Genomic DNA, 15,373 nt, shown 5'->3' on the forward strand with positions numbered 1-15,373 from the left:
AACTCCTTACCTTCTCTCCAAATCCCAGAATCATCTAAAAGTTTCTTTATATTATTTCTCTTTTTCCTGGCCGTGGCTGCGTTATGGAAGAAGGAAAGACTCCAATGAAAGTGAAGACAGGACCGCTCTCTCCACCCACTCACATGCCACAACGTATACTTCCCTTCAAATGGCAGTTGATCAAACCAACCCACATTCTGGTGCAGCGCATAATTAACTTAGCTGGTGGCAGTAGGTTAATCACCTAGAACTTCCAAAAATAGCTAGGGTTGAGTCTACTATGTAGCATCCGGTTTAATTAAACCTAACAGTTCCCAGATTCTGTAATCACCGAGCTCTCAGAATCTATGTAATCACCGAGCTGCTAAAGCATCTTGGTTTGGAAAGATTTCAGCACTTGGCTAGAGTTAGTGTTTAGTATCTGGCATATTCCAAGCTAGTTCATGTGGTTCGCACTGCCACAGACTGCAGTTCACAGGACTAACCCTAATGTATGACTGTATGTCTGTGAGATTATGCAAATAGCTGATTCAGTCAGTCTTTCATTTGATAAGGACTACAAGCGAGATATCTGGCAGATATATAAAAGAACAAGACGAACACCTGAAAAATCCAGCAGAACTGGAACAACATGCTCTTTATCAAGGATTACATCTATCAGAGCACTAGTAATCTATCTGATACACCAATACCTTGTTTTCTTTTAGTTTCTGATACAAAATAAACCTTGTTGCATATGACTGTCAAAAAAAAAGTTACAGATATGAGAATCAGTAAGTGAGCAACTGGATTGTGATAAATTTCAGATAATATGGAAGAACTGGAATGATGATAAATTTAGTATTCAAAGTATGTCGCTACAAAACCATGAGATTGGATGCAACATATTTACAATAGTAGTACAATATACATTTTGAAAATCTAGGGATGGCACCAAGGAGGGTCTCTGAAACAACTGGTTAGAACATTTGTATTTAAATGCAACATGATGTGGGCAACTCCATCCTTTGCAAGCCAGGAAACCGGTCAGCGGCTAGTGGCCAAGGTCATCATTTGGTTCCCAGTTCCTTTCACCTTCAACAACAAATATAGTTTCAACAACACAATATCCCACGGCCCATGAGGAGCTTCTTGCACAGGTCAGCAATGCTTGAGATTACAGCAAACAGTAGCTTATCAGATTGACACTGCTAGATCTGTCAACTGAACCCATCCAAAAGCACATCTGTCTCGGATTTTCTGAATCTCCAGAAATGCCGAGCTTATGGTTTGGTTTAATACTGCAAACTCTTTCTCGAAAGGAAGCCGCATCTTATGGTCCAACTGCATCCAAAAATCTGTACATCAACTATGGCATTCACAAACGAAAAGAAAAAATAGCAATTGGGTTAGTCTAACCTTATCAAGACACCGGGTTGCATCAAGTACATAGCAAAAGTAGGACAATTGCCTGTATAGATCTGCCTCTGTGTACTGTCAGTGCAAAGAATCGGTATCAGTCGCCATCAAAGAACAAATAAGCACATTGTAAACTTAAGCCCGTATCAACAAACCTGTCTTGCTAAACGGCCGTTGCATTGTGGATAGTTCGGGCAGATGGTTCCTCTCTCAGAATCCCCCATCACTCTAAGGTTCACAATGTGAGTCGAATATTTGCAACCCTCGTCATCACACTGGAAAGAAATAGGCCGAAACAAAAGGTTCTTACATGTAGACAGGGACCCAGGTTCAAAAGAATTTGAAATGCCAATTGGAAGTGGAAACTATACTTAACATCAGTAAACCTTTATAATACTGATTGATGAAATTATCAGCCTGTCTTTTTATCTGGCATGGAAAAAAATCAATTTCAGTTCAGCAATCTGAATGCTAGATCATATTACATGAAGTGGTATTAACCTGGTTGGCAAGCACAGCAGGAGAAACTCTGCACTCATCAGTATCATTTGGACATCTTGGGCATCGAATCCGGCGCCAGAAATTCACAGTAGCATCTTTTCCTTCATTTGTATCTGATAAACTGGAAATCAGACTGGATACAGGGGGACACTCGAAGGTACTGGTACAGCTTGGGCATGATAGGCATATCGGCTCACAGCCACGATATCTGCAAGTATTACTCATGATATGTTTAGTTGGAAGTTCCCGACTGCACGAATCAAAGCGAAATAGGCATATTATATGTTTACCTCTCTTCTTCATCGTCAGTTACAGATAAGAGCATGCTAGACATATCTTTGTTGCTAGACCCGGTCGATCTTGATTGGAACTGATTCCAAGGATTTAGAAGGATCAAAAACGCATGATACCAAAAATTCAGTTAGATAGTTAACCATGAATCAAGAGCGGATGCACACCTTGGAGGAATCAAGTCCAAGACATTCAGCCAGTCGGGCTGGGCTAGTACCCTCAATTGAAGCACACAGGCGAGAAACCACAGGATGAATCTGTAAAAGCAATTTATAATAAAAAATACAGTACAGACAAATGTAGCATACAAGAACTATATGTTTTCTACATGCAAAGGAGGACCTGCTGTGACAAATAATACTCGATGTCAATCATCCACTTGTTGGGGTCTCGTGTTAACTCATCCGGATGCCTAGCTCTTTGAGCAACTCCCCCAGAATGTGTATTATCCGAATCCTGTTTGGAATAGTCAAAGAAAGTTAGAATTGCCTCTTAATAGTCACGTAAATTTTAAGGTCAGATTAGAATATTTCAAACAAAGCTAAAAACAGATATCCCCAAAACATTCTTGCGGCAGGATTACATTTTTAAAATTAAGATAATTTCAGACAAACAGATATTCCCTTGTTGAGTTATCATTGCGTTTAAAGCAGAGGTTAACAATAACAGCACAGTAAGAGAACCCAGCACCAAATAGTACTTAGGGATGCAAGAAAGAAAATGCAATACCTGTTGTGAGCAAATAATATAAGGAACTGTATCACCTACAGAGCATCCAGAGAAACCATTTTGCTTCAGTCTTAAAGCAATCTGAAAACTCCAACACAATCAAAGGAAGACAACACTTAGCTCAGCTCATCAGTTTCCCATTAATCTCATAAACCATGACGAAAAGAAATAAAACAGGTAAATCTTACCTGGACATGAGGCTGGTTTTTAGCATCTGGATAATCTTCTGGCGCTTTCGTTAGACTCTTTGTGATGATATATTTTTCAAGCTCTATTTCACCACTTTTTCATCTGTGCTTGGACCTGCAACAATACTCATATTCAGTCAATCATATATTATTACACTAACAAATATAGCACCGATGCAAAACTTTAGTGCGGAGCAGTAGCAACCAAAGTTAATGCCCCTCTCAGAAAATATGGAAAAGGAAAACTTAAAAGATGAGAATATGTTGTAGGCTACTCACCTGGACGAGAGAATTATGTATTGACTCAACAACATCATCACATGTCCTGTAGAAACAGTTTTAACATGGATGAGATAAAAGAGAATGTCACGAGCAAAATTAATGGCAACTAAAACACTTACCCTCCAGACAAAATTTGATTCAGGCAAAAATCACCAATTTCTTTTGACAGCAAACTCCAATCACGCCTGACCATATCAAGTCCCTTGCGCTCAATGTTCTGTATCAAGCATGTTAGAATAGATCTCCTAGTTTTGCTAGATCAATATAAAGTTGGAAAGCACACACCTCTAATAAACTACCATCTAGTGCCACTTTAATGGCAGCATATTTCTTCTTTTTGAGAAGCAACATTCTTTTGTATACACCATCAAGATCAATCTCCAGACAACGGTACTTCTTGTTCACCTGCATAAAGCAGTTGCGGCAAGATGATGTTTGTGTTGCTCATAGATTATAGTTTATTATCCAACTCTGCGATTTTAATATCAAAGTCCTACCTCCTGAATGACCTTTCCAGCAATTGCCTTTGCCTTGGAGATGCCATCCAGTCCAGTATATATCATTATGGAGTCCGTGTCACCATAAATAACCTGTCCAGTGAAATGAAAAGAAATATCAATATGGCCAATTTCTTCATAAAGAAAGTTGGTGAATCTTGTTATAAAGAAGGTCCTTTGGATATCTTAGAAAGGTCAGCAATATGCATACCTCCAAGTTTAAATTATTTTGAACCAGATCAACAGTGTTTTGTAAGATCTCTCTACCCTGCAGGGTCATCATGATGTATATCAGTCACAACAAAGATAGTTGTACATGTTTGTAAATTACTTATCAAGGAGAGAAAGTATGTTCCCACTTGCAGGGTAATAAGCTCAGCAAGTGGCTTTGCAAAAAACCTAGAACTAGAAAAGCCCAAGCAACCGTACATACTGGAGCATGAAAGATAAGTTAGAGCCCATCGACCATACTGGACGAATGCAAGGAATTACTAATGCTTGTGACAAGTTTTTTTTTTACCTGTTTGCGGTAAGCTTCAAAGCTTGCTGTTGAATATCAAACTGCTGCCTTTTGAGACCAGAGGCGGTTTTGAGCCATGACTTAACCATTCTTCTCCTCTCCACCAAACTCTTCAACAGCTGTTTCATTAGCGATGATTGCAAACACATGTTAGAACAGAATTATGCCCTGACGAGAAGCTACTTTTCATCTACTCCCTCCGTTCCTAAATATAAGTCTTTGTAAAGATTTCACTATGGACTACATACGGAGCAAAATGAGTGAATCTATACTCTAAAATGCATCTACATACATCCGTATGTGGTTCATAGTGGATTCTCTTCAAAGACTTATATTTAGGAACAGAGGGAGTATAACTGAAGCACAAAGAAAAGTAAAGACAGGACAAGGAATATTGTGTGTTATTGTATTACTTGTACACTAAAATGACCAGAAGAATATGTCTCAGTAGTCTATTCCAGAACCAAGGTTTGTCAATTCTCATAGCATTTAAACTTGGTAAGGGGGGAATAAATTTTTTCTCCAGCTTAGTTACAAAGATCGGATACAGTTAAGTATATAGTACTGTAGCTTGTAAGCTTGGATCACAATCACAGTAAACAAGTTTACGAAATTCCAATGTCCTTACCAAAAGCATGAACAGGTGTGGTGGCCAAGCAGGAATAGCATATTTTATTTCTGTAATCGCAACTCTGATTATTAATTACAAGTTTCTCAGAAATGAGCTGAAAGCAAAAGAAATATTGGTTATATTCTTGGTGGCAAAGTTCCAAAGCAATATGGGTGTTACGGTTACCCATAGGGTATCCCACCTGTAGCATTCTTGGAGGGAGTATGTTGTTACCAGCTAGCGGTTCAATTTTTTGCAAAACAGTGTTTGTCCCATTCCCATATCCGAATAAAGCACATATGTATGTAAGTACCTCAGGCAAAACACCAGTAGCCTTTGAAGTTGGAAGGTTAGGGAGATTGCCATCAGAAGAACGCTCAACAGTGGTGAAGCAGATTGTATTCCTGAGTGGAGAAGCGAATAAAAGAAACAGTGAATATATATATCAAGGGCATCGCTTAACAGTTGACTCATGGAGAATAAGCCAGAACTTACCGAATCTGTGAAAAATAATGACTCACCTGAATTATTGAAGGATAAAGACTGTTGAAGTCCAGAAGTATAATATACTTGTCGTATAGACCTTTTTTAGGCTCCAAAACCAAACCACCAGCATATGAAGAGCCTTTTCTTGCTTTGCCTTGATCACCATTATGCACCTCATCATCAATGGTAGGATCAGCAACGTTTCCACCTTCGGTATCAGCATTAAGTTTTCGTTTTGCAGAGTTCAGCTCCTTGCTGCGTGCAGCAAACTTATCTGGTACAATGAATTTTTTTGAATGGAATGAATGCAACAGTAGATATTCTACCCTCTGAGCTCTAGCACCCTGCGTCCATTTCATGTGAGAAATCATGTCAACACAACATTGTTTTTTGTCCTTTTTTCAAAGAAGACTGCATTGTTGCAGATGTATACTTTGCATAAAAATAATGATACTTTACCTGGAGAGTTTTTCCCCACAGATTACCACTAATATTTGTCAGTTGGCGTGTAAGCGGGAGAACACTCAAGTGGAACATGAGCTCCAAAGAAAGACATGCCTCAGTCTCACCGTACTCAACCTAGATGAGGATGATAAATTGGTAAAGATTGCTTCAGTTCATAATTCTTAAGACATGGCATTCTCTTGAAAGAAGTAAGCATGATTTTTGAATTTAAAGAAACCACACCAGCTTTAGAAGCGTTTCCGATGATTGGAACATTGGAGGTATATCATGTGGTGAAACCTCTCTTCTGTCTTTTTTCAATTGCGTCTCTGCAAGTTGTGTCAGAGAATAATTCACCTGTGTAAAAAAAGGTTAGAATTGTTGAATTTGGCTTTAAGGTTGCACCAAGCAATTAAAATGCTGGTTACCTCCCGCAGAAGATCACGAGAGCATAAGTAGGTGTCACAGAGGAGACGGCCAGCAATGCAGGACATAATTCCTGGACTTGCCCCAGAACCATATAGTGTGTTTCCTTTGGTAAGCCTGGGCATTACTGATCTTCTAAGGCGGCCAATTTTGGACCACATGCTGCTTGGTACTTTGCAGGTCTAGCAGAAAAACGGCATAGACATGTTTCTTATTTGATTGAATTAGGACATAATGCATACTTTGTAATTAAAACATGAGGTACCAAGATTAATCAGATATATAATTATAAAAACCTGAGCACGGTGCAGAAGGACATCCAGGTCGAATCCCGAAATGTTGTGCCCCACAAGTACATCACAATCAAGTTTACTAAGCTCAATCATCAAGCGATTTAACAAAGCACGTTCACTGAAAATGGAATAAAAAAGATTAATGAATGCAAAGATGAGAACTCGGATTTGTTCAAAGGAAGATGTAAATGCATAAGCAACAACAGTACCCACCTGCTCTCTAGTGCCAGCACGTTGCTACCAGCCTTCTGGTTCCTATCAGAAGCTTCTTTGGTGAGGCCTATAGGAAATATGCTGCCTTCAAGCTTGCGCATAACAGTAAAATGGCTCATCGTTCCCCGTTTCTGCCAGTCTTCAGAACGCATTGGAGTATCAATCTGAAACCCCAAAAGGCAAACAACATTTATTTGGTAGAAAGTGTCTCTCTAGCTTATAAAATAATCTCGCAAATATGTTGGCTCGATAGTTGTTTCAGATAAACCCAAAATGCATCAGTTTGTCTAAAAAAGAATTCAGAGACATGGAGGTTCATTTGCTTGATACATCATTGCCAAGGTATGTCAGCTTTTCTAGAAAATCTTGTTCCAGAAGAAAAGGATAATCATTTACCTGATACCTAAACTGCTTAAGTATGTACAAACAAATACTAGAATAGAATACTTCAACCCCAGATCAGCATGCTTACTTTTACTTGGTGACAGCATATGACTGATGCTGACACAATCTCATGCACGTTGTGTTTCTCATTTATGATAGTTTTTAGATTAACAGCAGCAACTACAACTGGGGGAACTTCCAGTGTGGTACTTGCCATCAAAACAGAAATGTCTTTTGGGGAGTCGACTGTAACTTCAAATTTACACCAGCTGACCTGCGGAAACGCCAAAAACCATCAGCACCACCAATATAATGCAACAAAGAATCAGGCAGGAGCTATAAGAGTATCATAACTTAGATATAAAACACAGCCCGGAATGAGAGGACAGCATGAGGTTAAGGATATACCCGCTGAGTAGATGGACATGCCAAAAATTTAGAAATTGATAGCCATGAAGGACCCTTGATCTTCCTTTTGATGAGAAACAATTCAAGTGCACTGAAAGGTACAATGGTTACTGTGTGTGAGGAAAGAATTTGGCACGGAGAGTACAACACTGGAATTGTTGTGTATAGCATGGGTCACACGTTTTATGGATCATACCTATTGTTTGTCCCAAGTAACGCATGGAAATGTTCACCTCTAAGGTCGGCTGGTACCGCAGGATTCTACGAAAATGCATAGGATATAAGGAAAAAAGAAAATAAGAGACAGAAGATGTATTGTTCAAAAACATACCTTGTATGGGTAATTTATTTTCAGGACATACTGCTCACCGATTGGTACATCGGTCCTCTCAAATGCATAGTTCCTCTAAGGCATGCCAAATATAAATAATTAGCATAGACAAGGATATTACAGGGGTTGAAGTTACAGGATGGTTCCATCTACAAACCTTGACTGGAGTCATCACAAAATTTGAAACATTGAGGTCAGAGAACTTGTCAGCTATTTCACTCTTTAGTCCGGATGACAACTCCTGGAAGAAGGATATGTAGTGTGCAGATGAGATAAATATGTTGCAATGAGCATATTTAGCTTAGTATATGAAAATAATCAATCTCTCACGTGTAAAGTTGCTCGAAGTGATGGTGAAGCATCAGAACTTGTGGAGTTCTTCTCTATCCTTGATATTGTGTCCCTTGGGAATACTGAACTGCTTGGGATTGCATATATGCACCTTTGCATATTTTTTACAACGACACAACAACTATGGAACCGCTTGCCTATTACGACCTAGAAAGAAAAGCAGGCGGTCAAAAAAGTGTAGTGTATAACCTAGAGCTGCAAACATGTAATAGCTGATAATCCAATAGAACATGCAACTATTCAACAAAGTTGATACCTATTTCTGGCATACTTGACCATAGCAATATATTGAGCTTTATATAAATCAGCTATCCTACTAAGCTAAAGAATTTCACTTAGTTTGGTGCTCATGAACTGTAAGGTATTCAGTATAATATTATGTGAACAAAACAAAGTACTTTAACAGATGTCAGCAACTAAACATTTCTCTTGTAGGGATGATTTACCAGAGTATTTCAATAGAAAATTAGTAGTAATGATATTTACCTTTCCAAACAAATAGACTGTGCCTGAATTGATACCAAAGGGCTCCTCATATGCATCCAGCAAATAGAATGGCAGGGCTCCATCCTTCAGCTCAAACTCCGAGCTTTCATCCACATCGTCGATATCATGAACAGCCACCTCTCCCTCGACTCCTGCATTCTCCCCATCCCCACATATCTTCATCCAACCGGCTGTTGCACTCAACATATCACCATTCCTGGTGCCCTCTGCCTTAATCTTAGCGTTTAACCGGCGCACCTTCTCTACCTTCACTTCCCCATTAGCCTCCTGCTTCAGTTCCTCCGAGCTTTTATTCTCATCCATCAAATCAGCACTAGATCCTGCAGCTGCTTCTAGTTTGGGTTGCATTTCCACATCGGGCTTCAGTTCCACCTCTGGCTGCAATTCTACCTCCGTATCGTTTACATGGTCTGAAACCGCATCAGGCTCGAACCCATGATCCGATCTAACCTCCATTTCAGCATCTACGGCTGCTTGGATTGCCTTAATTTGAGCAACTGGAACAGGCGGCGGTGCCGGGGCGGAGAACCTACCAACACGACGACGGCGCTCCTCTCGGTCGTTCTCGTCGGGGGCAAACTCGGCGATGACGTCGTCCACGATGCTGTCCGCGGCCAGCGACGAGCCCTTGGTGCGGTTGCTGCCCGGCTTCTTAAACAAGGAGGAGGGGCGCTGCTTGCCCATCATCGCGGCGGCGGCGGCGGCGGAGAGGGCCGCTGCCGCGGCAAACTGCTGGGACGGACGCTTCAGCTGGGGAGGGCGCGGCTGCTTCCGCTTGCGGGGGGAGCCATCCTCGCCGTCAGATCCTATAGGAAAAGACTACCATGAAATGTAGGACCGCTCCCTCAACCCACTATGAGGTGGCCTTTGTTTGGGCTTTAGCTACAGATTCACAGATTCTAGCACATCCAAAATCAGAATCTCAAACAAACACTCGGATTTCTATCTTAGCTTTCAAGAATCGGCTTTGGAAATTTAACTACGCCGACGCGCAATCCGGAAGCAGCGAATTTGCTGATTCCCGAGATTCCCGAGCAGTCACTTACCCTGGTTCCAGAATAGACCGAGTTGTTCCTGTTATTACGCTAGAAATGCCACTGCCCACACCAGTTTCCCCAACGCCATGTTCTTCTCCACCTCGTTCTTTCCCAGCCAACAGAACAAAGACGGGGGATCTCCTGTAGCGCCGCCGCCCCTTGTATTCCGCGCGCCTTTGCTTCTCTAGCGTTGGCCCCTCCCATATTCCGTGCACCTACCCTCCTCCCTAAGGCCACGAGCTCTGGCGCACCACCGTCCCCTACACCCATCTGCGCCGCCACCCCCAATCTCCACCCTTGCCGCCGTTCCCAGTCTGCGCCCGTGCCGCCCCCAATCTCCTTCCGGCGGCGAAGGAGATGGATCCAAGCGGCTCAATCAGACCTCCACCTAGCTACCCGAGTCCCATCTCCACTGCCCCCACCCCCACCGGTAGGTCCATCCATGCCGCCCCTCCCAGATCAACCATTCTCCGCCGCCCCTCCTCCCTCGTCTCCCTGTTGATTCACCGGGTCAAGGTTCCCGACGGTGTTACACCTCCCTTGCTGCTGGCGCTGGATAGTAGATGGTGGCTATGATCCAGGGGTGTTGCAGACATTTCATAGCACTTCTAATTTTTCTGAAGCCGAGCAAACAAACGGCCAGCTTCTAATTTTCAAAATCTGTGGCTGCAGCTGATTCTCACAATCCAAGCCACAGCTGATTCTCAAGAATCTGTAGCCCAAACAAAGGGGGCCTAGTGATTTTTTTTAAATGGGTTCATTTTGTGTTAATTTTTTCGGAAAAGAGCAGTTTTGTCCTTTTTTAAATGCCCTTTCGCATGGCGCCCGGGGCACAATGCTAGACATCATGGCGCCCTAACCAAAGGCGTCATGCTAGTCAGCGCTCGTTTGTCACGTTGGCAGAGCGTGGGCCTGACGCCCCGGGCCAGGACGCCATGCTCAGTAGCACGAAGCCCCAGCCCAGGGCACCATGCGCTTGAACTAACAAAACGGGCAGCATCCTCTCTTTTCCCCCCTTTCTCCACCCCGGCTGCCCCACTCATCCCCCTCCCTAATGCCCACTAAATTTCGCGGAACAGAGCTTCAAATCGGTGAATTATCCTCCCCTTCAACCCCTCAAGGTATTATCCCTCATTTCTCCTCTTTTTGTTGGTTGAAATGTCCGCATTGTGCCCACTTGGAGAAACCCTAGGTCATCCAATTTTACAATTTCCATTGATGCATTTTGGTGTGTATGTTTGTAGATGGCGAGGATCGTGAATGTGCATCATGTGGACTTGCCTCTTTTGAGAAGGGAGACGCCGAATATGGTGACCCAAAGAAGAAGACAGAAGTGATGGTGTTTTCCACATGTCCTAGCCTTGAGGAGGTTGTGGTTGAGCTTCGGAGAAGGTTGAATTAGATGGAAGAAAGCGATGAAGTAGACTTAATCGGAAGGTATAATGTTGGGTTTGGACAACACGTTCGTTGGAAGACAATACCTCTTGTCTCCGACTTCCATTGGGAAGCATATAAGGAGAGTGTCTTGGCCTCACAAGATAAAGCATTCGAGTTATTTGCCACAAAGAAGGTTGGTGCTCAGTTGCACATTGATTTGAATCGGTGTGCATCTTCATGTGATGTTAGAAGCTCGGTTCGAGATCCACCATATGTCAATCCAGATGTGTATGACACAACAATGAGCCAACCTCCATTGACCCAACCTTTGTGCCCCGTCCGGAATGACCAACATGATAATCAAGGCTTGCATATGGAGGGTGATGGGTTTGAAGGTGAAAGCACATTTGCTCCTTTGGTGATTTTAGTAATTCATGTCAACATACATGTTGTTGGACTAATATTTTCCTCAAGTACATTTCAGGCTCTAAGGAACAATGGTGGCAAAGCTTCAAGACTCTACATTTATTGTTAAGTGATCAAAGATCACATTGAGTCCATAGGAATGCCAATACTATTAAAAGGGGATGAGGTTTTGAGCATGGACTATTTTCTCAAAGTGCTTAGAGATATTGCTCAAAAACCCTCAACCACACCCTCATATTCTTCTCTGTCCAAAATCCTAAAGTCAAACTCGGTCCCACCGATACACATCTACCCAGACTCACTGAGATACACTTGAAAAATCCACTGCCTAAACCCTAGCAACTCGGTCTCACCGAGATGACGTTCGGTCTCACCGAAGTGCGCTTGCCAACTTTCTGTAACCTATTGATTTCACCTCGGAATTTCCAAGTGGTTTCGATTGGTGTCACCAAAGTGTGGAAAGTGCTTAGGTCATCACCCATTAGTCTATCCGAATTGTTTCATCCGGTCTCATCGAAAAGCCTAAATTCCAAACATTTTGCACCAGTCGGTCTCACCGAGTGATTCCACCCGGTCCCATCGTATTGTGCGTAAAGGTGTGTAACAGTTAGATTTTTGGTGCTAGCTATATATACCCCACCCATTCCACCAACTCCCAGAGAGAGCAAACAGGATGAAAGTACCACTTCCCATATCCATTTTTTGAGAGAGAATGATACGTCTCCAACGTATCTACTTTTCCAAACACTTTTGCCATTGTTTTGGACTCTAACTTGCATGATTTGAATGGAACTAACCCGGACTGACGTTGTTTTCAGCAGAATTGCCATGGTGTTATTTTTGTGCAGAAATAAAAGTTCTCAGAATGACCTGAAAATCCACTGAGACACGTTTTGGAAATAATAAAAAATGCTAGCGAAAGAATCAGCATCAGGGGGCCCACACCCTGTCCACGAGGGTGCAGGGCCCGCCCACCCCCCTGGGCGTGCCCCCTGCCTCGTGGACCCCCTGAGACTCCACCGACCTCAACTCCAACTCCATATATTCACTTTCGGGGAGAAAAAAATCAGAGAGAAGGATTCATCGCGTTTTACGATACGGAGCAGCTGCCAAGCCCTAATCTTCCTCGGGAGGGCTGATCTGGAGTCCGTTCCGGGCTCCGGAGAGGGGAATCCATCGCCGTCGTCATCATCAACCATCCTCTATCACCAATTTCATGATGCTCACCGCCGTGCGTGAGTAATCTCATCGTAGGCTTGCTGGACGGTGATGGGTTGGATGAGATTTACCATGTAATCGAGTTAGTTTTGTTAGGGTTTGATCCCTAGTATGCATTATGTTCTAAGATTGATGTTGCTATGACTTTGCTATGCTTAATGCTTGTCACTAGGGCCCGAGTGCCATGATTTCAGATCTGAATCTATTATGTTTTCATGAATATATGTGCGTTCTTGATCCTATCTTGCAAGTCAATAGTCACCTACTATGTGTTATGATCTGGCAACCCCGAAGTGACAATAATCGGGACCACTCCCGGTGATGACCGTAGTTTGAGGAGTCCATGTATTCACTAAGTGTTAATGCTTTGGTCCGGTACTCAATCAAAAGGAGGCCTTAATATCCCTTAGTTTCCAATAGGACCCCGCTGCCACGGGAGGGTAGGACAAAATATGTCATGCAAGTTCTTTTCCATAAGCACGTACGACTATATTCAGAATACATGCCTACATTACATTGATGAACTGGAGCTAGTCCTGTGTCACCTATGTTATAACTGTTGCATGAGGAATCGCATCCGACATAATTATCCATCATTGATCCATTGCCTACGAGCTTTTCACATATTGATCTTTGCTTAGTTACTTTCCGTTGCCACTGTTACGGTTGCTACAAAAACGGTCACTGTTACTTTTGCCACCGTTACCGTTACTTCCATACTACTTTGCTACTAAATACTTTGTTGCAGATATTAAATCTTTCCGGTGTGGTTGAATTGAAAACTCAACTGCTAATACTTGAGAATATTCTTTGGCTCCCCTTGTGTCGAATCAATAAGTTTGGGCTGAATACTCTACCCTCGAAAACTGTTGCGATTTCCTATACTTGTGGGTTATCAAGACTATTTTCTGGCGCCGTTGCCGGGGAGCATAGCTCTATTCTTTGAGTCACTTGGGATTTATATCTGTTGATCACTATGAGGAACTTGAAAGATGAAAAAATCAGGATTTATCCCTCAACTACGAGGGGAGGTAAAAATCTGTCATCTAGCTCTGCACTTGATTCATCTTCTGTTATGAGTAAACTTGTGACACCTACTCCTGCTATTGATTCTGATATGTCGCATGTTATTGATGATGCCACTTCTGCTTTGCATGATACTTATGATGAAACTACTTCTATGCTTGATAATACTGTGCCATTAGGTGAATTTCTTGATGAACAACTTGCTAGGGTTAGAGAGAATGAAATTATTGAAACAGATAATATTCATGAAAGTGATGATGAAGATTCTCCCTCTAGATATGAATTGCCTGATGTGCTTGAGGGTTATGTTATGGATGAAGAAACTGCTAGAGACCTTTTTGCTTGCAAAGATAGATATGATCTTAAGAAACTGTTAGCTAAGCTAAAAGAAAAATCTCTGAATGCTAGAATGAAATATGACCCTGCTTTTGCTACTTCACCTATTTGTATTTCTGATAAGGATTATGATTTCTCTGTCGATCCTGAGTTAATTACTTTGGTTCAATCTGATCCTTTTTATGGCTATGAATCTGAAACTGTTGTGGCACATCTTACTAAATTAAATGATATAGCCACCCTATTCACTCATGAGGAAAAAATTCGTTACTACTATATCCTTAAGTTATTTTCGTTCTCATTAAAGGGTGATGCTAAAACATGGTTTAATTCTCTTGCTCCTGGTTGTGTGCGTAGTCCCCAGGATATGATTTATTACTTCTCTGCTAAATATTTCCCCGCTCATAAGAAACAAGCTGCCTTAAGGGAAATATATAATTTTGTGCAAATTGAAGAAGAGAGTCTCCCACAAGCTTGGGGGAGGCTTCTCCGATTACTTAATGCTTTGCCTGATCATCCTCTCAAGAAAAATGAAATACTTGATATCTTTTATAATGGACTAACCGATGCTTCCAGAGACCACCTGGATAGTTGTGCTGGTTGTGTTTTCAGGGAAAGAACTGTTGAGCAAGCTGAATTGCTATTGAATAATATATTGAGTAATGATAATGATTGGACACTTCTTGAACCAACTCCTAAGACAACTCCGAAGAAAAGGGGTATTCTATTTCTCAGTCCTGAATATATGCAAGAGGCAAAGAAAACTATGAAAGAAAAGGGTATTAAAGCTGAAGATGTTAAGAATTTACCACCTATTGAAGAAATAGATGGTCTTGATAACCCGACACAGATAGTAAAGTTAAATTCTCTCTATAGATTTGATGAAAGTGATATTCATCTTAATAAGTCTGCTAGCCAATGCTTGGATGAGTTTGATAATTTTATTGTTAAACAAGAAAACTTCAATGCTTATGTTGGTAGACAATTGAACGTAATGCTTATATAATTGAACACTTGAGTGATTATATGTCCAGAGTTAAAGGTGAACTTAAACTTATTAGTAAACACTAGCTGAATGCCCGTACGTTGCCACG

General features: G+C 41.7%; 1 pseudogene; it reads right to left on the bottom strand.

Moving 5' to 3' along the window:
* Positions 1-790: 790 nt before the first annotated feature.
* On the bottom strand, positions 791-9,667 carry LOC109753886 (DNA polymerase alpha catalytic subunit-like; annotated as a pseudogene).
* Positions 9,668-15,373: the final 5,706 nt, after the last annotated feature.

This window comes from Aegilops tauschii, chromosome 3 (genome assembly GCF_002575655.3).
Source record: "Aegilops tauschii subsp. strangulata cultivar AL8/78 chromosome 3, Aet v6.0, whole genome shotgun sequence".
Lineage (NCBI taxonomy): Eukaryota > Viridiplantae > Streptophyta > Magnoliopsida > Poales > Poaceae > Aegilops > Aegilops tauschii.